This window comes from Patella vulgata, chromosome 5 (assembly GCF_932274485.2).
Source record: "Patella vulgata chromosome 5, xgPatVulg1.2, whole genome shotgun sequence".
In the NCBI taxonomy this organism is placed as follows: Eukaryota; Metazoa; Mollusca; class Gastropoda; family Patellidae; genus Patella; species Patella vulgata.
In genome coordinates, this window is record NC_065883.2 from 69597175 (window position 1) to 69618893 (window position 21719).

A 21719-nucleotide genomic window follows, 5' to 3' on the forward strand; every position below is an offset into this window, starting at 1 on the left:
CATTGTATTTCAAGATATCGAACGGGAGTGCTCACTTAGTGGCATCCAAATTACAGTGGAAGTGGCGTAGATTATAGGGATATTGTCCGACGATTATCAATCTTATATTTCGCAATAGTCAATAGGATAGTGACTGGCTGGACTGCTTCCTTCTTGTATCTCAATTCCCACGTGTATGTCCACTGTATGGATGTAAAGCCAAGGTTTCCAAATACGAGTGTTGGAACCGATTGTCAAGGAAATCCCAATATTTCCTGGATGAATAATTTATTCCGTGAAGCTACTGTTTCCGAAAACTACCGAGTCCACTTACAGAGACCATTGTCGCTAAAAATCCAAACGGGAGTCGGCCTTAACAAGATATTCAACCAACGAAATATGCCCTTTAAGTGCCAACAAAATCACAAAATTCCTGAATCCGTGCTAATGTTTCTAATCCTCCAACGTGTAAGAGTTTTCACTTAGCGGCATCGCAAATGAGTATAGAACCGCATCAGACTATTGAGGGAATTTGAAGTCATGTGCTAATGTGCTAATGTTTTCAAGCCTCCAGCGTTCGTGCGTTCACTTAAGAACTTATTATAAGACACACAGTTTGTACGGGTAGCGATGTGTAAGAATCGGGTATCAGTATAAGTTTAGTGTTAAAGATATTATTATAGACAGAGGGGATGTTAATATCTACTATGGTATATCTGCTATGGTATACACACTGTGGTATATCAACTGTGGTATAAATACTGTGGAAAATCAACTGTGGTATATCTATAGTATATATCCACCTACCAACTGTGAAAATAAAATATACTTCAGATTTTGTTTTTGAATTCGAAATTATCTTAACAATTTCGTTTTCGGAAACCCTTAAATGTTTCTTTTGAAATATAAACCCCGACTTGATTATCAATCATTAAAACCCCTTTTTTCACAAAAGTCGTATTATTTTTTTTTTTTGCTTTTTCGATTTAAGAATGCGTTTCGAAGGCGCTGTTTAGTACTTAAAATTTCGTTCACTTTAACTTAATTTAAAATCAGTTTAAATTCGTTGACGTTTCTTGATATTCCATATAGCCTTTGAATTTATTTAAAAGACTATCGTTCTTTGAATTTGAAATTAATATACGATGATCAATGATTTCTTGAGCTTTATTGTTCATTAAAAGTCCCTCGAATCCAATTTTCTTTCATTTAAACTAGTTCTGCTTTAATCCAGAAAACTTCTCCATAATCTGTAATATAAGATAGAAGTTATTACAATGTCTCATTCCACTGAGAGAGAAAGAGAGAGCGAGAGAGGGAGGGGGGTGGTAACCTTATTGAAATTTTACTGAAAAGTGCAAATGAACTTCATTATTCTAAAAGTGCTAATGTCTCTTAATGTATGTAGACAAAATCGATTATATTACCTAGTCATATACATGCCATCAAATCTTTCTAATTTAATAAAAAAATAATTGATTTATAATTAAAAAACCTTAACGACATGGCTATATAAAAAAAATGCCGGGTTATAAAACAAATAACTTCTTTATGTAATCACAATGTTTCTGACACACTTTGATGATCTATTTGATAATGTATGAAACATTTTAGAAGCACGTGTCTGGAAAGTACGTCAATGCATGCGCTGAAAAGAAACAAAATGAAATGGAGTTTAATGTCCTACTGTTCTGATCCGACTGGGCTATTGAAGACGGTCATACGCCATACAGTGTGCTATGAGGAAGGGTGGGGGGTGGGGTGTTAACGGCCACTCGACACAAACTAGGTTGCGCCGGGACTGAGATATGGTTCAATTTCATTTCAATAATTCGCTTGCGCACAGGGGCACCGATCGTACTTGGGCCCCTGGCAAATTTGGGCACCGGGCGTATTTGGGGCGCCTTGTGTATTGATGTCTGACGTCCTACCGTTTAGTACCGACCGGCCTTACGAAGAGGGACATAGGTCATGCAGTTTCCTACGTGGGAAATCAAAGTGTACACGGGACCTCGGTGCGATCCACGAGCACTTCATCCTGCACCTCGGACAAGGAGGAACCACTCTGGAATATTCCGGGGAACTTTCTCGACCAACACTGGGATCGAACTCGGGCCTCCTGGGGACTGAGCCACCGTGGCTCCCCCGTAAGTATTAAGAATAAAAAGTAATAATTGTTTTAAATAGTTTAAGCGTCATTTAGTAACTGAATGGCACAATTATATTACATGCAATACAGGTTATTTAGAAGTTTATTTCTGGCGACGTTTCGAAAGTGCTTGATAAAGACGAACAAACCGTCGTCTAACGTCGCCAGAAATCCCTCGTCGAAACGCCGCCAGAAATCCCTCGTCGAAACCTTGCCAGAAATCCGTCGTCGAAACGTCGCCAGAATTAAAGTTGTAAGTACCTTGTATTCCGTATACAAGAGTTAGTAATAATTGTAATTGTTTATACGTATATCTCTTAATCTGGTGTTTAACAAACCATTAAGACAAGAATATAATAGTTGTTTTATTTGTTTGTTGATTTTATCGTGAATATCATCAAGGTGTTGTTTGTGTTCATATCTCATTTAATCGTTTCATCACCACCAATAAATCATTGATGCCAGAAATGAAATGAAGTGAAATGGGGTGTAATGTTTTATTCTTCTGCATCAAATGGGCTGATAAAAACAAAAACGTTACGTTCTTAACAATTAGTTTCTGGTTCAGTAAGCATGGAGAGAGAGAGAGAGAGAGAGAGAGAGAGAGATTTGCAACACGTAATCATTAGAAGATGATTGTATGAAATTGGGAGAATCATGTGACAATATATGATGTGATTCGAAAGCTGTCAGCAATAACCCGGCCAATATGGGAGAGAGAGAGAGAGAGAGAGAGAGAGAGAGAGAGAGAAAGAGAGAGGGGGGGGGGTTAACGTCCACTCGACACAATTATCTAATATTTAACTATTATAACTGGATAAAGAATAAGAGAGAGAGATAGAGAGAGAGAGAGAGAGAGAGAGAGGGAGGGAGAGAGAGGGAGATGGTTTAACGTCCATTTGACACAAACTAGGGCATGTCGAGACTAACATATGGTTCAATTATATTTCAATAATTCGCTTGCTCGTATCTGTGGGAGAAAAACCCACGAGGTTGGTCAGTCGACCATGCTTTTTGTCACGTACAGGAGTGGAATCGAAACCCTGCCACTTGACTCAATAGCAGACCTTGTGATTTCACGCGCACGCGTTAAACCACTCGACCCTGAGTATGATGTCTCGTCCATGTATTTGTTTGTGTGTAAATTATGTGTGGTGCAGTCTCCCTGCACTTACTATTAGCATATAAAAAAAGACTAATGTACATCAATAGGAAAGTCATGAGGTCACCCGACTTAAGGGCTCCTTAGAGCTCGTGTTATTTTGTTATTATGTATATATGTACCGACGTTAAATAAAGATTACTACTACTACTACTACGACTTAGTAGCAGCCACGTCGGTCATCCACTGTGCTGTAGGTGTACATCGCATGTATTGAATTGTAATTTGTAAGAGATAAGTTCCAGTAATTAAAAGATTGAAGAACCATTCCAGACCATTCCGAGCGGTTATACAATCCCCGATGAACAGACTCGACGAAGTTTATTAAGTGCCGTGTGTTTCAGATTTTAATATTTTTTAGTATTCATGTCGACTGACTCGCTAAAAGACATTTATATACAAATTAGTTACGCGTCATTAGACCTATAACAACAGTATTCGCTCCACTGACAACATGAAATCAAACAAAGCAAATTAGACATCTAAAACATTCCACAAAGTATTCATAATAATGCTTTAAAAGTACTTTGGTTTTTTTTCGATAACTTCCAATAGTTCATACCACCCAGCTTTAAAGCAATTGCTGGGTGGTACGGCTAAGTGGGTAAGATGCTGGCTCGCTAGCCTGGAGGTCGGGTGTTCATCGGGATTTTCCGACGTGGTTTCCCTTTGTCAGTCATGGTGCAGGTCGTTCGGATGGGACGGAAAACAGCGGTCCCGTGTATACACTGGCATGCACGTAAAAGATCCCTTGGTAGTTGGAATTCGATAAAAGGGTAGGACATAGTGCCGCTGCTCGGGCAAAATTTCCCTCATAGCACACTGTAAGGCGTATGCCCGTCTTCATTGGCCTAGTCGGAGCAGAACAATTTTTAAAACAATTGAGGATGCTAGCTAGTGCAATACGGTGGACAAGTGAAATTTCGCTAAGTCTGTCAAAAATAGTAATTTTGCATATTTTTAGACCAGAACACTAAAATTGACATATACTGTGATAAGAGGACTCGGAATGATAAAAATGAACATGATGTTATGAAAATCTGCTATAAATGGATTTTATTTGAAAAAATCGAATCTTATTTTAAAACAACGACACTTGTCCACCTAATTGCACTAGCGTCCTCAATTTAAAACAAATATTATTCTTTATTGTTAGTAATTACGGGGGAGCCGCGGTGACTCAGTGACTCACTAATCAGGTGGTTCTGTGCTCGAACCCGGTGGCTCACTAACCTGGTGGTCCTGGGATCGAACCTGCTGGCTCACCAACGTGGTGCTCCAGACCCGGTGGTCCTGGGTGTTAGGCGAGAAAGTTCCTGGACCTGGTAAGAAAAAGCGTCTAATCTTCCGGATAGTACAAAAAAATCATGCTCCGTGACAGAACGTAAAAGGTCCTCCCACATGGAAATCAATATGAGAGAAAACCCATCTTAAATAGACTGACTGGTGCATAACAGTAAGCTGATGAAACCCATTTCATTTCAAAGGATATAAAGTAATTTTCAAAATGGAATATCTAATCTCGATTCACCGGTTTCAATTCAACAAAACATTATATATAACCTGTTAATAATTCAATATATTTAATAGAGCGACTGGATTCCAACACTAATGTTATACATCATAATAGAACAACAAGTACGACAATTCTATATGGATCAGGAAAAGTGCATGACCTCGTATCAAGTCCTAGAACAACAAGTACGACAGTTCTATATGGACCAAGAACAGTGCATGACCTCTTATCAAAAGCCATAGAACAACAAGTACGACAGTTCTATATGGACCAGGAACAGTGCATGACCTCTTATCAAAAGCCATAGAACAACAAGTACGACAGTTTTATATGGATCAGGAACAGTGCATGACCTCAAAGCAAAGCAAAAGTCATAGAACAAAATCGGCTAGAAATACGTCCTGCACCACTGACAAGGGGAAACCACACCGGAAATTCCCGATGAACTTTCTCGGCCAATGCTGGGATCGAACACGCGACCCCCAGGCTAGCGAGTCAGCGTCTTACCCACTGAGCTACCGTGGCTCCCTAAAAAAGGCTAGAATAACAAGTACGATAGCTCCATATGTGGACGGCCGCATTTGTTTATTTCTCCACGAAAACACATTATGTTTGATGTGTTTTATTTAATTTTTGTTTTGTTCTCTCGAGGGGGGGGGGGGGTAGGGGGAGGGGTAATTGTAGCCCACTCTGAGCAATTGACGTAACATTTATTGTCATCAAATCAAATCAACAGTTTTATTTCTGACCTGAGGGATGGGGGTGGGGCGCCATTTTAAGTGCGCAGAGGCGAAATAGCAATTATTGTTCTTTGTAATAGAGGACTGAAATACAAAACGGTTTTATTTGAAAACAGAGGTAAGAGAATTAGGATATTGTCTGGTAACAGGTTTATTCTTTTGACGTGAAGTATTTGTAGATAGTTTCTCTAATTAGCTGTGGGTTATTGGCAATAATGCACCTTTATACATTCCAATGTCTTACTTTATTATCGCTCTAGTCTGTTCCCATCAATCACGCAGACACGTATCAATGTTTGAAATATCACTTAATGCAAAACCTGCCTGGATTAATTATACCTTGTATTGTACAAACTGCCAGTTGCATTTGGGGTTTTACAACGCACTTCTCTGTATCAAGGGAGCCACGGTGGTTCAGTGAGTAAGATGTTCGAAAGTTCATTGGGATTTCCCGACGTGGTTCCTTCTTGTCAGTGATGCTTGACCGAGGGCTAGCGTATAGTCGTTAGGATGGGACGAAAAACCGGGATCCTCTGTCTACATTGGCGTGCAAGTAAAAGATCCCATGGCAGTTGGAATTCGATGTAAGAGAAGGCCGTAGCGCCGCTGTCTGGGCAATATTTCACCCAAAGCACACTGTGCCCGTCTTCATCCGCCTAGTCGGAGCAGAACAGTAGGACGTTAAACCCCATCTCATTTCACTTCTCTGTATCAACTGCGCTAAGGAAAATTGACCAGCGCCATACGGTATCTTATGGTGGAAACTTTTGGAACTGTCGCGGGTTCCACCGAACGACTAGAGGTTGTTCCTTACGACCCCCCGCCCGCCCCCTGCGTCCAGAACCACTGACAATTGGAAGCCACGGTGGTAATGGCATTAAATATTTTGTTTTAACATTTCATTCCAGCAATGTATTAAAATATTTGCTTGTTACGATCTTCAATCCACCAGAATTATTGTTTTTTGTAATAGAGGCCTAAAATATAAAACAGTTTTATTTGATGTTTATCACAATAATCTTTTAATTTCAACAACGAATTGTCAGTGACGCAGAACGAAGGGCCTGACAAGGACAGCTATCTAGTCGTTCGGATGGGACGAACACATTGGCGTGCACGTAAAAGATCCCTTGGCGTATGCCCGTTCTCATTAGCCCACTTCGGAGCAGAACAGTAGGACGTTAAACCCCATTTCATTTCATTTCATTGATCGTATTAACCCATAAAATATTTTATGATTGACTGATGATTAACCGATTTTTTCCTGTTATTGTCCTTGACTCCTGTTTATGTTTGTTTGATTCATTGATGTCAATGTTTGGTTTATTAAATATTCCTGCTTTGGTTATTTTCAATATTATGTTGTTTTGTACCACCAACGCTCTGTTTAATCTTCACAAACAAACATCAATCAGAAATTAAAATAATATGATAAATTATCACGACAGAGATGTAATAGGTTGACAGTGCGTGTTTTATGCTACATGTTGTGTTAGGTTTCTAAGGTAATCAATGACAGAGTTCTGAGGTGTAATTGTCTATGACATTTCTCCCGTCAAAAGGCAACACCTATAGTAACTCATGTTTTTCTTATTTTGAGAAAACAAAAGAAAACGTAATGAATGAATATTAAACCCCAGCTTATGCATTTGTTTGACTATTGAGTTACTAGGTTTTTCTGTGGTATACTAGGCAAATGAAGGAAGTTGCTAGGTTGTGTCATGGGTGTAACTGCTTACAAAATCAAAAGATTGGAATATCTAGTACAACAACAGGAAGCACATACAAATTCTGATAAAAAAGTGAGTTACTAGATTTTCCGAGCTGTATGACAGATTTCTGAGGTGTGGTAGTCTTGTGTTAAATTCTTAGGTGTGGTAGATTATAGCAGGGGTGTGATAATCTATGTCCGAGTTCTGAGGTGTAGTATTCTATAACAGGGTTCTGGGGTGTGGTAGTCTTATAACACGGTTCTGGGGTGTAGTAGTCTATAACAGAGTTCTGGGGTGTGGTAGTCGTGTGCCAGAGTTCACAGGTGCGGGTAATCTATCTCAGAGTTCTGAGCTGGGATAATCTAAGACATGATTCTGAAAGGTAGTATGACAGAGTTCTGAGGTGTAGTAGTCTATAACAGAGTTGTTAGGTGTGGTTAATCTATATCAGAGTTCTGAGCTGGGGTAATCTAAGACGTAGTTCTGAAAGGAAGTATGACAGAGTTCTGAGGAGGTGTAGTAGTGGATAACAGAGTTGGTGTGGTAATTTATGACAGAGATCTGACGTGTAGTAGTCTGCACTGACTAAGCTATACATTTATATAATTATTTGAGGGAAATTGTTATTTTACGTACACGCCAATATGTACACGGGACCTCGTTTTTCATACCATCCGAACGACTAGACACGCTCCCTGACATGGAGAAATCACGCCGGAGAACCCCAAGGAACTTTCTCGCCAACACTGGGATCGATCCAATACCTTACTCACTGAGCCACCGCGGCTCCATGTAAAATGGAGAAGGCATGACTAACTACAAATAATCAGAAAAAAATATCTTATTATTTTCCTTTCAAAATGTCTTTTTTTCAAGATAATGCGGACTAATTTTAGATTTTCGGTTTTTAATTGTAGATATTAATCCCATAGTGAACATTCCTTACTTTCAATGTAAATTATTATCTATCCCACTGTTTTTCGGAAATTGTTTGTTAAAAACTATTGCGTTATATTGTTAAAACGAAATTACCTTTAGTAGAAAAAAATGTTTGCAATAGTAAAAATCGATTAAAGTGAAAAGCCTAAAACATGGCCTGGCATCATAGTAATCGAGTTTTATTGTTAAAGATGAAAGGAAACTAAGCACGAGACTGAAAGAAGGTGATTAATTTAACGTGAATACTCTTCTCCTCCCTTTGGCAAAGTTTCTGGTTTTATAAAAAGAAAATGTGAGAGTTCTATTGCATGGGTATAATTATAAGGTGATACGTACCTACATGTCAGACCACACACTAAACATAGTACAACAGTTTTACAATGTATTTATTAAAGTAACTATTCCTCATTTCCATTCTGTGCTAAAATATCAAATAACTAACGGCTTAAAGATACATTATGGGAGATAAGATAAAGAGCTGGCAGTTCTCACTATAATAGATAAAAACTAGATAATGTAAAGGGAATTTGCTGAAAATTTCAGTCAAATTCATTCACTATGAACCGAGGATTAAGCGATCGAAATTTCGGCCTAGCCTTGATCATCATTACTAAAGTCTGTACAATAAAAAACATAGTCTCGATCATCCATTTCATGATTAAATTAGGAATGGAAGTCGAGTAGCGAATGGGATCATAATCAAGTAAATCTTGTAGGCTAACGATGCCATCGAGAGTTGATTATGGTCTGGATAAGTTAATTAATTTCTAATTAATAATTTAGATAACATTTCAGGCCTAACGAAAGACCTGCCATTGGCAGATGTAACTCTTGCATAATGTATGTTTAATGTAGGGTAATATATAAATCAAGTGGATTATTTAACGTTCAATTAAGAAAAAAAAATCAAAGTAAGTTTTATATGTGGACAGATAAGCACACCACAAAGTAAATTTTAAATATGGACAGATTACCACGCCACAAAGTAAATTTTAAATATGGACAGATAACCAAGCCACAAAGTAAAATTTAAAGGTGGACAAATATCCACGTCACAAAGTAAATTTTAAATGTGGACAGATAATTCCATATATCAATGTAGTTTTTAAATGTGGACAGATCATTCTACATCACAAAGTAAATTTTAAATGTGGAGAGATAACCATGTCACAAAGAAAATTTTAAATTTTAAATGTGGACAGACAACTACGTCACTGAGTATATTTGAAATGTGGACAGACAACCATGGTAATCTATGTATTCAGATTGATAATTTACCAATCAATTGAAGAAAAAAACTTAAAAGTAAATTTTAAATATGGACCGATCACCACGTCACTAAGTAAATTTTAAAAGTGGACAGATCATTTCACATCACAAAATAAATTTTAAATGTGGACAGATAACCACATCGAACTTAAATAAACCTTATTCGTTATCTCCCGGTTGTACGTGACAAGGAGTTGGGTTGCCTATCCAACCTCGTGGGTTTCCTCCGGATCCTCCGGTTTCCTTCCACTGCTAAATAAAATTGAACCATACGTTAGTCCCGAAATGACTTAGTTTGTGTCGAGTGGACGTTAAACCCCATTTCTCCCTCTCTGTCTATCTCTCCCCTCTCTCGCTCTCTCCCTCCCCCTCTCTCGCTCTCCCCCCTCTCTCTCTCTCTCTCTCTCTCTCTCTCTTATTCTCTATCCAGTTAAACACAAATGAATGATGGGAATATCTCCAGTCGTTACAACCGGAAGTTACTTTCAAATCACTTATTTTGCCATTTTGATCAATGTTCTAACTACTTGAATCATTCCATTTAACGATAGACTTTGTTCATGTGTATTCTTGGTTACTTATATTATGAAATCCTTGCGATTAATTTGACGGAAGGTTCTGTCTAGCGTGTATTAATATCCCACAATAGCACATTATTTTTTTTCTGAAGACATTTCGTTATATTTGATTACCCCCTGGGTTTGTCTGTGCTAAATATTTTTGTCCAATATAAAAGATTTGTTTTCTTTTTGTGTTCAATAAATTTGTAATATCAATCCGTGTTTTCCGCATCACCGCCATATTGAGCCGTCTGTCGCGATAGATATATAAATGGCGAGAAGAACAGGGGAGATGGTATAATCTGGGTACAATATGATCAATAAATATTGAATATGGCGGCGAATATAAGATCACGTGATATCATATTGGTCGGTCAGTAAACGACAACCGGTTATTATCAATGTTAGTTTATATAGGGGGCGTTAATAGTCTTTATGACGTGAACAATGGCATCGTTAATCCATTTTTAATATGGATTTACAATGGTCGATGTTCTCGTATTCTTGTATTATAAAACCACACATATTAAAGAGGCAATAAAATGAAACGAGGTTAGAAAACCGGACTAAAAAAAGCGCATATGCCATGTAGAGTGTTATAACTTAATATAAGGGACGTTTTGCCCAGACAGTGGCGCTACAGCTTACCCTGACGGTTATTTTGAATTCCAACTTCCAGGGGGGGGGGGGCTTTAACGTGCACGCCAACGTGTAAACAGTACAGTGTTTTACGCCTCATTCGAACTAATAGACCATGTTCAGTTCACTTCTACGCGGTGGGGGGGGGGACGAATGGTTAACGCGTGCGCGTTGGATCTGGTCTGTCATTTAGTTAACTGGCGCGGTTTCGATTCCCCGCTTGTACGTGACAAGAAATAGGGTCGCCTGTCTATCTTCGTTGATTTTCTCAGGGTCTATGCGCAAGCGAATTGTTGAAATAAAATTGAACTATATGTTAGTCCCGGCATGGCCTAGTTTGTGGCCATTAAATCCCCTCTCTCTCTCTCTCTCTCTCTCTCTCTCTCTCTGGTCTGTGATGATAGAGTGATGATACAAACTTCGCTAACAATGAAAACAAAACCCCCAAACCTACTTAATCACTAAGTTACTGTACTTCCCCATACATGTTAAATGGACATTATGCAGGATTATGTAAAGATCTGACGAGTTCCCGCTATAATAATTAAAAATAAGATAATGAAAAGTGAATATGTTGAAAATTACTTTACTCTGAGCTGACTTATCGTATTTTACCAATATCCAGAGAAATAAAATTGTTACATGTATTTTTGTTATTTTTTATCACACATTTTTTGCAGATAAAATATTCTATTCGGCGAACAAAAAAAGGAATGTTTTTTTTTATCTAAAAATTATAATCCATTTTGGCGAAAAAAAAAGAAAGCCAGTGTGAGATCTAAGTAGTAGTGTTTTTTTGTTAGTTTATTACTTTCTTTACTGTGTTGCAAAGACAAACGCGTGGTTCATTAGCCCAGTATAGGAGCAGAACAGTAAGACGTTAAACCCCATTTCATTTCATTTCACATCCGCGTGGAATTTACTCCTGTCCTTCGATTTGCGTAACTAACTCCTATCGCATTATGACTGTACGTGGAACTATCCCAAATTCTGATCTTAAATACCATTTACGGGGGATCACGGTGGCTAAGTGGGTAAGACGCTGGGACGCTAGCCTGGAGGTCGGGTGTTCGATCCCTGTAATGGCCGGGATAGTTCATGCGTTTTTCCGGCGTGGTTCCCACTTGTAAGTGATGCAAGACGGATGGGACGAAAAACACATTGGCGTGCACGTAAAAGATCCCTTGACAGTTGGAATTCGATATAAGAGTAGGCCGTAGTGCCGCTGTCCGGGCAAAACTTTCCCTCATAGCACACTGTATGGCGTATGCCCGTCTTCATTAGCTCTGTAGCTATAGGCGCAGAACAGTAGGATGTTAAACCTCATTTCATTTCTTTTCATTTGAAATACCATTTACTTAACGAGCCAGCATTTCTAGAAATGAAATCCTCACAAACAAAACAATAACTCATGTGATTCTTATATTTTAGCTTGTTATGATGAACCCAGGAACCAGTTTTAATGAGTGTTACCGGAAGTAGACCGGATGACGACTTCCGTAAATTACCGTTCTTGCAAAATACGCTGTGAAGTCGAGTCAAATTAAGTCATTTATTCTTGGTGAGGAGCGGGAAGTGAATAAAAAAACGTTAAGATATTTTATCACTAATAAAAATGGCGGTTTATTTGGTAATTGTCTCGTATTTCAAACCACTGTGTTCTCGTTGCTACAATAAATTAACGGTAATTCTTTCAAACATGACGGACAGCATCACCTGTTAGCGTATGAAGATTGTTTAATGATTTGACTGTTGTTGTAGTTTAGATTCCATATCCTGAATTATCTGTAGAAATAACTAGAAAACCTCCTTTTTATTTAAGGGAATCAAGACAAGAGGGAATAATTTATATTCACTCATAACAAAAATTAAATAATTCACCAAACCCCTGACGTAAGTCACGTACCTGTTCAGATAGGGAGGGCGTTGACACATTCGTTCCCATAATTGTTCAAGGTTGAAGAGAAAAACAAAGGGGCTTTAGACAACTCCCAGAGATGTATTTTCCAGTGACTCTGATGGTTCGTGTTAAATGTGGCCAATTGTGTGTTGATTGTGGTGTTAAAACAACGTGCGGGCTGTATCATAAGGCCTGTCATTGAGTCAACTGGCGTGGTTTCGAATCCCCGGTTGTACGTGACAAGGAGTAGGGTCGCCTTCCCAACCTCGTTGCTTTCCTCCGGGTCATCCGGTTTCCTCCTACTGCTAAAGACCCCTACGCGCAATCGAATTTTGAAATAAAATTTAAAAACATATGTTTGTCCCGAAATGGCCTAGTTTGTGTTGAGTGGACGTTAAACCCCATTTCTCCCTCTCTCTCTCTCTTTCGTGTTAAAACACAGTTTCGTCTTCTAAACAAAAAGCCCTGACTTTTTCACAAGTTAAAAATTGTGAAACTTGAATCTATACATATTACCGGTATTAAATAATTGTATGATATTCTTGACATTTGAAATCTGATTAAAACACGGATTCTATTTCGTTTCGTTTTTTATAGTTCAAAATTTCGTTTTAATTGTCTTTACTACACTATCTGAAAGAGTTGTTATATAAGCCGCGTTCTGGATGATGTTAGGGATTATCCAATGAAACGGTCTGTTACGGCGAGTTTTTTGGCGTGAGGTGCACGGAACTGTAGGTAACTCCCTAGAAACATCAGTACTGATTGGTTAATCAAATAGCTGACGCCAAAAGCCGCTTGTATGATCTCTGAAGCGAACTTCCGCTACAACCGGTCAGATTTTCATGTAGTGTAGGCCATCGAAAGTATAAAAAACAAAATGAAATATAAATTTGTATTTTAATCAGATTGTGATATTTGGGACCCCATGTTTGTTGGTTGGCTTACCGTATTTTATTATAGTCTTAACATTTGGATTAACCAGGACAATACGCCAAGCGTCAAGCGGTGGGGGTGGGGAGTGGGGGGATGGACGAATGGTTAGCGCGTGCGCGTTGTATCATAACATCTGTCAATGAGCCACCTGGCGTGCCTGGCGTGCCTGGCGTGGTTTCGATTCCACGGTTGTAGGTGACAAGGAGTAGGGTTGCTCTTCCAAGCGCATGGGTTTTCTCCGGGTCCTCGGGTTTTCTATGGGTCCTCCGGTTTCCTCCCACTGCTAAAGTCCCAAACGCTCAAGCAAATAATTTAAATAAGATTTAACCATGTTAGTCCCGAAATGACCTAGTTTGTGTCGAGTGGACGTTAAACTCCAGTTCTCTCTCTCATGACACGTGACGAAATGGGTAAGACGCTGGCTCGCTAATGTTAAGCCTAGGAATTTATTCGCAAAACAAACTGTTATGTGGATATTATTCAATCTTTTCAGAATTTAATATACAATCATGTTACACATTCATATTACTATTGTTAACATGCCGAATTTAACAATTTACTTTATAACTCAAAATATATAGACGTGCACAATTCTACCCTCGTAATTAATCTTAATTTGTAAATATTCTGTTAGTATTATGAATTCAATATTTACCACATGATATGGACAATAACATAGCACAACTTTTCCATTAGAAAAGCCCTGACATATTACCCGTCAATTCTAATAGTAAGTGCAGGGGGACTGCACTACACATAATTTACACAAACACAAATATACGGACAAGGCATATTACGCAGAAATCACAAACAAACGTGCAATACAAATAAAGTGAATGGATCCGGGGGCTAGCCGTAAGCGTCCACTGCGCGGTGGAATTGTCCCTGTAGGTCTAGAGATCTTTCGTACCATCCTCTACGGTCTCCACTACGGGGCTGACTAAATGGCTTAATTTCGTGATTCTAAATACATCATTATTGTAATACATACATGATACATGATTTTATAATAATTTACAATTTATAAATTTCAAATAAAATTACTTGGTGACTACAGGCATCGTTTAAAATGTACATAGATTTATTTTAAACCCTCTTATATTAAATTAATAACTTTTAACCCTTGTATTATGTATGTATTCATTATATACATAATTGTATTATAGGATGGCTATAAATGTAAATATTCTTTCGTTAAAGATACATTATGGGGGATTAGTTCCCACTATAATTGTTAAAAACTAGATAATGTAAAGGGAATTTGCTGAAAATTTCAGTCAAATTGATCCACCCTGAACCGAGTATTTAGCGATTGAATTTTGGGCCTAGTCTCAATCATCATTACTAAAGTCGGTACGATAAAAACATAGTCTCGATTATCCATTTCATGATTAAATCAGAAGCAGCCGACCGAGTTCTCATCCAGTAAATATCGCAGGCTAGCGATACCATCCAGAGTTGATTATGGTCTGGATAAGTTAATCCATGTCTAATTAATAATTTAGATAACATTTTAGGCCTAAAGAAAGACCTGCAATAGGCAGAATTAGCTCTTGCATAATGTATGTTTAGTACCAAAAAAAAAAAAAAAAATCAGAGAAAAATAGTATTTTTGGCAGTTTTAGCTTTTGCATAATGTATGTTTAATAAAGATATATTATAAAAAAAATGACGCTGGCTCGCTAGCCTGGAGGTCTCGGGTCATCGGGTCTTTTCGACGTGGTTTCCCCTTGTCAGTGGTGTCTAGTCGTTCGGGTGGGACGGAATACCGAGGTCTCGTGTACACATTGGGGTGCACGTAAAAGTTCCCCTGGTAGTTGGAATTCGATATAAGAGTAGGCTTTAGCGTTGCTGTCCAGGCAAAATGTCCCTCATACAACACTGTATGGCGTATGACCGTCTTCATTAGCCCAATCGTAGCAGAACAGTAGGGCATTGAACCCCATTTGATTTCATTTCGACGTCACATATTAGATCTTACTGTCTTGTTATATGTTCAAGATCTTCAAGTTCCAAAGTTTGATTTATGACGTCGGTTACACCATGCCTGGTTAATACCAATCTATTATATTATAACCAAAATAGAGCAGACAATTTGAAAGTCTGTTGCTTCAAGGTCTCAATCAAAGATGCCATTAATAAAACAGATGAAACACATTACAAAATCCCCCCCAACCGCCTTCCCTCCCCGAAAAACAACCAATTCAAAATAACAAGGCTGATTATATTCTTCCACGATCGTTCTGTCGTTATTTTGGAAATTGCACGTGGCTGTTCCCAACAATAAACTCGATTGGTATATAGCATTCGATTACAGACCACTACAGGGTTTCTCATTCAATGTTAATTTTCTTTGGGTTGAACGATCTAGCTCAGAATGCAAATTTGCAACCATGCAAATCTTGAGATACGCAAACTGGAAGTAGCATATAAATAAACATGTAATTCTCCGCCCTAAATTTCAACATAACCAACCTTTTAGATTTGTCCCAGCCTGAATATCATGATAAAGGGTGAGAATGAGTATAAATGGAAGGAAATACAATGACGAGTGAAATAGTAGTGTGGTCGGTATCCATTTAACCCGTAACCTTAGAAACCAAAATGACGTAAGTGATACGTCAACAATGCATATGTTTTCCATTCCTTAGAACTGGATTTACAACAGATTAGAGATGTGATATAATTAACCTGCCCACTAATCCCAGAGGATCTGAAAAATACATGCCAACATCATTCTTAACCCTACAGGACTTATTCCACTCATTAATATTATACTACATAGCTGACAATCAAATACAAACATGAGATATGATAATAGGGTTCCATTGCCCCAAGTTACGTTTCGTCTGTATTATTAATTTGCAAACTGTCTGTAGAAATTGTTAAAATATTTTAAAAGTAAAATAGGTACTACTTTGATGGATCTGTATGTCATATGTTGCCATCGGCCTCGACTGGAGAACTAGGATGTCAATTAATCTTCCCTTTTTGGACTTACGTTTGTCATTAATATTTAATACGGGGACCTTTAACTAATTAGGCTAAGACTGGCATTCGAGGTATAACATTGTTCAAATTTAGACAATTGGTAGTAACCACCACTGACGTCAGAGACTACCAAAGAGGCATTCTGGACGTCTGGAATTATTGGTGTTTAAAACTTTTAATATTCATTTATTACTCAGAAAAAAAAATCGGAATCCAATAATTTTATTTTTTTAAGCAATATTTTATTCAGATTTGTATCTGAATAGGGATTGGGGAACAGGCATAGCCTATATTAAATCCCTCTCCCAATAATTATATGCGCACTTTGTGTACGTGGTTGTTGTGGGTGAGGTGGGTGGTTGGCCGAATGGTTAGCACGGATTAACACGAGGTCCAATCAGATATTGCAGATTTTGTCTGCAGTGGATGCCGAAAGTTGACAAATTTTCAATTGATCATATTTTTGAAAATACTGAACAGAATTAAACCATTCCCTTTCTCGATATTATGGGGGGTTGGATGGCCAAATAGTTAGTACGTGCGCGCTGTATCATAAGGTATGATATTGAGTCAACTGGCGTGGTTTCGATTCCCCGGTTGTACGTGACAAGAAGTAGGGTCGTCTGTCCAACCTCGTGGGTTTTCTCCGGTTTCCCCCCACTGCTAAAGACCCCTACGCGCAAGCGAATTATTGAAAAAAATTAAACCATGTGTTGGTCCCTAAATGACCTAGTTTGTGTCGAGTGGACGTTAAACCCCATCTCTCTCTCTGTCCCCGAAGACAGCTGCCTCCATCAGCAGAGGAAAATTTTATAAACACGTCATTAGAGATATAGACAATCAAATAAACAGTAGCGACTTCTTTAATCGGGGATGCAGAAATAAATTAAAAGGGGTAGCGATATAATAACACGGTTGCTGGCCACAATTATTTACAGCATCGCTCGTCAACGATCCTCAACGACAACCAAATGGCCATTGTTCGCAATCAAAATATGAGTCTTCCAATCAATCACCCCCTGTATTTTTCTCATGAAAACTCGATCTAAAATACAATCGCATCTGTAATCAAAGTGGATCCTATTTATACAGTCATTATCGACAATCCTTGGTTATTATGAAAGCTAGGACATGTTATTTAGATCACATCATTATCAAAATCTATCCGATAACCGCAGCAGATTACATTTAAGCTTAGTAATGAAAATACGACACTGAAAATGCATGAAGCTAGACAGAGTGAAAAAAAAACAACAGTGAGGGATGATCTTTGGTGATCGATAACAAAAAAACTCTAATTACATTGTATCTTTAATAACTAGCAAGCTAGAAGACAAATGAGCAGATCGGTAGTCCCACCATATGTCCAAGTGCTTCTAGAGCTTGGTGTAATCAAAGCTGGGCTCATAATTTAACATTAAATTCACTCGAACTGTCAGCGAGAGAGGCGACTTAAGAGAATGGCTGATTATCGTCTTAAGCCGAGTAATTACATTACTGTACGACTGGTCATTAATCAAGAAGAAGCGATGAGGTGGTCGTTTACAGATACCGAACGTATCGCACAGCAAGACCAACGGCTAAACGTGACGGGTATAAAACACGCCACAAATAACTAATTTATTAACCAATCTAGAGAACAAACACACTCCCAGCTTGTCAAAGATAAGACGCTACTCCCAAAATAGGCTGCTTCTATCTTCTACAGATTTTCCTATTTTGTAACGAAGCGGCCTAGACACAGTGCTGATTTACTGTAATAAAAGTTGCCCAAGCCAAATTACAAGCCTTTGCGTGCATTCTAATTGATTGATTGCCTCCTAGATTGAGTCACTAAATATAGCACAAGATCCATTTAAAGGGACAATTCCACTTTCCGGGACAAAAAGTAGATTTGGTTTTACTTCTCGTAGCTAAGCTGCTCATGATTGATGATTGAAATAAAGAGACGAAATCTAAACTAAAACATTTACCAATCCACGACCACAAGTCACAGATGGAAAGATTGTAATTCATGTTCTAATTTCAGGAGCAATTTCTTTTGCTCCTACTTCTTATCTGGGCTATCACTATTTTGGAAGCAGGCGTTAGACTACTAGCTACTACTATATATTACTATTGCACTTTTCGCCTTCAAAGCATCGTCCTTCCGGCATGCACAAATAGAAATTATGATTTACAACACAAGAAGTCGAGTTCCCGTCTATATTGCTAACCGCACGTTGGGGATTCCCCCGGGGCAACATTTCCCCGAAACTCGTCTCTATTACCCCGGTTAGTACGCCGAAAGATAAATAATAATAATAATAATAATAAAAACTTTATTTAATGAGGCAATGTATTTAGTTTGCAAAAAAAACCAAAAAAAAAAACCAACAAAAAACCTAATCTTCCATAGGTCCCTCCTAAGCTACAAAGACATATATACATGTAATATCAGGATAAATTCAAAATCATTTGAAATGCAATGTATTTTATTTCAATTCTGCTTCGTTCCACCTCGCCATAGTGGTTCATGTCCTTTAATGTCTCTGTTGATATTAAAGCTTTCTAGATTCTGTTTAATCGTAAAAAGGAAATAAATGGAAAAATAAATGTTGGGAATAGAGGTGTCAATACTAATTTGATGCTGAAACGGAAATTATTCCATATCTTTTATCTTGCCACGAGATCCGTCTGTACTGAACACAAATACCACCAAAGTAATCTATCATGAATCTTTCCATTTTGTAATGCATAATAATTTCAAAATAAACAGGCACCCATGAGATACATTAAAATCTCTGGTCGTCATTTTTAATCCCTTTGAGAGAGAGAGAGAGGGGGTGGAGTTTAACGCCCACTCAACACAAACTAGGTTATTTCGGGACTAACACATGTTCAATTTTATTTTAAAAATTCGCTTGTGCGTAAGGATGTTTAGCGGTGGGGGGAAGCCGGAGGACTCGGAGAAAACCCACGTGGTTGGACAGGTGACCCTACTCCTTGTCACGTACAACCGGGGAATCGTTAACAAGCCAGTTGATTCAATCCTCCAACTCAAATGGAGTTTAACGTCCTACTGTTCTGCTCCTAAACTGGGCTAATGAAGACGGGCATACGCCATACAGTCTGCTATGAGGGAAATTTTGCCCGGGCAACGGCCTACTTTTATATCGAATTCCAACTTCCAAGGGATCTTTTACGTGCACTCCGATGCGTACACGGGACCTCAGTTTTTCGTCCCATCCGAATTACTAGACAGCTGTCCTTATCAGGCCCTCCGTTCTGCATCACTGACAAGGGGAAACCACGTCGGAAAATCCCGATGAACTTTCTCGGCCAATGCATGGATCGAATACAAGACCTCCAGGCTAGTGAGCAAGCGTCTTAACCACCCAGCCACCGTGGAATGGTTTAATTCTGTTCAGTATTTACAAAAATATGATCAATTGAAAATTTGTCAACTTTCGACATCCACTACAGACAAAATTTGCAATATCTGGATGGAATCCAAACCCCGAACCGAGATATTATCTGCCCTTGATATTTTGATTTACTGCTATTAGCTAAATGTTAAATCATCAATATGAACACGTTTTATTTGAAATTTTGTATTAAACCGCGCAAAGCTCCATATTTTCCGAAATCAGCAAATGAAGATATGTGACATTAAGTATTGGTTTTAAAATAATAATAATAATAATAATGAGGTTTTATATAGCGTCTTCTCCATGTTGACACATGCTCAAAACACTTTTAGTAATGGCTCTACTGGTAAAACTGTCGAAACAGGAAAGTCTTTAGTGCGGATTTAAATTGATTAAAAGTTTGTTGATTCTTGATCTGTTGTGGAAGTTCGTTCCATAATCTAGGACCAGCTGAACTGCAAGACCTATACATGACTTTAAATTATATCTTGGAACAACTAGTGACTGTTTATTTTGAGAGCGAAGTGATCTAATAGGGTTGTAGTCATATGAGAGTTCAGATAAGTATTGAGGAGCTGCATTATTGCGACATTTATACACTAATGTTAGTATTTGGTATTTGACTGAGCAGGTAACCAGTGTAAAGAAGCTAGCACATTCTGGATGTGATCAAACTTATGTCCTTGTTACTGTTCGAGCTGCAGTATTAAGAACTTTCTGGATCTTGGCTAGACGTGCTTGTGGGATTCCATAGAGTAAACTATTACAATAATCAATTCTTGATAAAATCAGAGATTTCACAATAATTTGCAAGCTTCAGCATTGAGATAGTCTCTGATGTTGCATATGCAGCGTAGATGATAGTAGCAGTTACGGCATACCATATCAATTGAGTGAACATTTTTAGAGAAATTTATTTCTGAATTACCAATGGTGATTTAAAGATCAGGTAGTAACTTGAGTTGTTATGATGAACCTACTAAAAGAGCTTCTGTTTTATCGTCGTTCAAATTTAGTTTGTTCGCTTCCATCCACTGTTTAACTGCCAGCGAACAGTCAGTAGTTTTTTGTAAGGCATTTCTGATTAGCATAGGACTAGACACACCAATGAGTTGAGTATCATCGGCATAATAGTAGTGCCTCTGATCATAGCCATCGATCACAGACCCCAAAGCGGTTGTATAAAGAACAAAAAAACATGGGTCCTAATACACTGCCCTGTGGTAAGCCACAGTCAAGTTTAAACGGTAGAGATTTAGCTTCACCAAGTAGAACTGTTTGATGTCTATTACTAAGATATGATGTGATCCATAAAAGCGGTGTACCGGAAATGGAAAACTGGTTTTTAATCTATTGTATAGAATCTGATGGTCCACAGTGTCGAACGCTGCAGATAAATCCAAAAGAGTCAAAGATGCTACATTCCCTGTATCCACTGTACACTGTAGGTCGTTGAGGACCCTCAACACAGTGGTGTCAGTGCCATGAGGGGGTCTGTAAGCAGACTGAAACTTATCCAACAACTCATATTTCGAAATATGGGATTGAAGTCGAAGATTGACAGCTCTTTCCACAATTTTGGAAAGAAATGACGGGTTGGACACAGGTCAATAGTTTTTGGAATATTGGGATCAAGAGGCTCCTTTTTTATCAGTGGTCTCACCACCGCCTGTTTGAATACCGATGGGAAACACCCAGTACTTAAACTTAAGTTGACTAATAAAGTAATAGCAGGAAACAGAATGTCTAGAAGTTTAATGAGTAGCTTGGACTGTATCGGATCAAGTGGACATGTCGTTTTGTTGGCGGATTTGATG